This window comes from Mauremys mutica, unplaced genomic scaffold (genome assembly GCF_020497125.1).
Source record: "Mauremys mutica isolate MM-2020 ecotype Southern unplaced genomic scaffold, ASM2049712v1 000891F_np12_obj, whole genome shotgun sequence".
In the NCBI taxonomy this organism is placed as follows: Eukaryota; Metazoa; Chordata; order Testudines; family Geoemydidae; genus Mauremys; species Mauremys mutica.
This window is the reverse complement of record NW_025423068.1, coordinates 143803-146576: the sequence shown is the minus strand read 5'-3', so window position 1 is coordinate 146576 and position 2774 is coordinate 143803. Positions and strand designations below refer to the sequence as shown.

At 50.3% G+C, this 2774-nt stretch overlaps 2 non-coding genes across 2 annotated transcripts; one reads left to right on the top strand and one right to left on the bottom strand.

Annotated features, from left to right (window-relative positions):
* The first annotated feature begins 303 nt into the window (after positions 1–303).
* Positions 304–375, top strand: TRNAG-UCC. Its single transcript has one exon. It is a non-coding gene; the product is annotated as a tRNA-Gly (tRNA).
* Positions 376–1768: 1393 nt separating this feature from the next.
* Positions 1769–1841, bottom strand: TRNAV-AAC. Its single transcript has one exon. It is a non-coding gene; the product is annotated as a tRNA-Val (tRNA).
* Between the last annotated feature and the right edge of the window lie 933 nt (positions 1842–2774).

The window sequence follows — 2774 nt, the reverse complement described above, 5'->3', positions numbered from 1 at the left end:
TCACTGAGGATCTCATGGGATCGTGCTGCTCCAGAGGCTCGAGAGTCCTGGGTGCGGGGAGGGTGTCACTGCACAGTCTGAAATGGAAGGGAGGACCCTGGAAGGGAGGGGGAGGAAGAGAAAATGGAGAGGAATGAAACAGAATAAACGCCTCTTCTCTCTCCCCTCCCCAACCCAGCAAGAACTGTTATCAGTGGGGAAACTCCCCACGATGAATGGCAGAGACCACAGAGACATTCGCCTCATGCTGAGAAGTAAGGTGACCAATCACCAAGTGTGAAAAATCAGAGACTTTCACTAGATGCATTGGTGGTATAGTGGTGAGCATAGCTGCCTTCCAAGCAGTTGACCTGGGTTTGATTCCCAGCCAATGCAATGATATGATGATTCCTCCACTGGGAATTGGTTTAATTTTAGTCATGTTGTATCAGTTTATCAATGGAATGAAAGAATCAGTGTCCCAAATCCCAACAGGTCATTAAACACCCAGTGGAGGAAGAAAGGGGTGGGACTACATAATGAGCAGTTGGAGTCATCCTGGTATTACAATGCTTGGTTTATTTTTTTTTTTAATTTCCTTTACTTCCCTCTCCCTTTTAGACTCAGAGCCTTTAAGGTCAGAAGGGACCAGTGTGATCATCTAGTCTGACCTGCTGCACCTTGCAGGCCAAAAGACCCCACCCACCCACTCCTGTAATAGACCCGGGAGGGGAGGCAGCTCTGTGCACTGTCCCTGCCCCAGGCAGCACATGGAGGCCCTCTGCTCCCCTCCCCAATGGGTGTGCAGAGATGTGCCAGCAGCACTAAGGTGGCTCCCTGCCCACTCTGCCTCCGTCCCTCCGTGCCGCTCCCAGAAGTGGCTGGCATGTCCCAGCATCCCCTGGGGTGGGGGGAGTGTCTCCACGTGCTGCCCCTGCCCCGAGCACCGACTCTGCAGCTCCCATTGGCCAGGAACTGTAGCCAATGGGAGCTCTGGAGGCAGCACCTGCAGACAGCAGCACATGGAGATCCCCTGGCCCCACTCATCTAGGAGCTGCTGCCAGAGGGTTGTGTGTACCGGTCACTTTGGGAGCTGCACCACCCCTCCTGCACCCCACCCCCACCCCCAGCGCAGAGCCCACACCCAAATTTCCTCCCAGTGCTTTGCTTGTCTTCCTTTCACCAGAACCATCCTTCTTCTCCTGGGCTGCAAGTAGCCACCCCTGGGAAGCCAAGAGGCAGGCACAGGATTCTGCCAGGTAAGTGTCCCACAGCGCCGTGATGGACAGTGCGATGAAGGTAAGTCTTCCTGAGGCACAATGAACTGCAACACAGCGAACCACTGGCCAGGCGGTCGGGGCGAAGGGCATTCACTGGAGGTACAAGCTTTGAGTGACTCCTGAACACAGGGCCCCTTCCCCTTTTAAGGACCTGCTCCTCATGGCCTGCGACTAGAGATGACTTGGCTGCATCTGGTGGGTCACACTCCACCTCAGCCAGTGTCCATGCTCTGGGTGTGTGATCGCTGCCTAATGAGAGTCCCAGACACCTTGTCTATCTAGGAGTTCTTCTGATCTTCCAGCTGTTCAACCAGCCCCTTCATCCCACAAGCATTGCAGGAGGGAGCGGGAGGGGGAGGGGGGAAAGCCACTTCACAGGCATTCAGAGAGGGAGAGGAGACAAAAATGGGAATGGGGGAAGTATAACAGACCTATTGAACATAGAAATCACTGCTGCTCCTACAACAGCAGGGACAGGCCACTAGGAGCTGGGAAAAATTAAGCCATCATGTTTCTGCCTGATTTTGAACCAGGGACCTTTTGCGTGTTAGGCAAATGTGATAACCACTACACTACAGAAACTCTGTTGCAGGGCTCTGCCCCTCCCTTCATAAGAATAGAAGAATGGCCAGACTGGGTCAGACCAAAGGTCCATCCAACCCCATATCCTGTCTGCCAACAGTGGCCAATGCCAGGTGCCCCAGAGGGACTGAACCTAACAGGTAATGATCAAGTGATCTCTCTCCTGCCATCCATCTCCACCCTCTGACAAACAGAGGCTAGGGATACCATTCCTTACCCAGGCTGCCTAATAGCCATTAATGGACTTCACCTCCATGAATTTATCTGCAAAAATAATGAGTACTTGTGGCACCTTAGAGACTAACAAACTTATTTGACATAAGCTTTCGTGGGCTAAAATCCACTTAATCAGATGCATGCAGTGGAAAATACAGCAGGAAGATATATATATACACAGAGAACATGAAAAAAATGGGTGTTGCCATCCACACTATAATGAGAGTGAGCAGTTAAGGTGAGCTATTATCAGCAGGAGAAAAAAACCTGTAGTGACAATCAGGATGGCCCCTTTCCCACAGTTGACAAGAAGGTGTGAGTAACAGTAGGGGGACAAATAAACATGGGGAAATAGTTTTACTTTGTGTAATGACCCAACCACTCCCAGTCTTTATTCAAGCCTAATTTAATGGTGTCCAGTTTGCAAATTAATTCCAATTCAGCATCTCTCATGGGAGTCTGTTGTTGAAGATTTTTTGTTGTAATATTGCGACTTTTAGGTCTGTAATCGAGTGACCAGGGAGATTGAAGTGTTCTCTGGCTGTGTTTGAATGTTATAATTCTTGATGTCTGATTTGTGTCCATTTATTCTTTTATGTAGAGACTCTCTGTTTTGGCCAATGTAAATGGCAGAGAGGCATTGCTGGCACATGATGGCACATATCACATTGGTAGATGTGCAGGTGAATGAGCCCCTGATGGCATGGCTGATGTGAT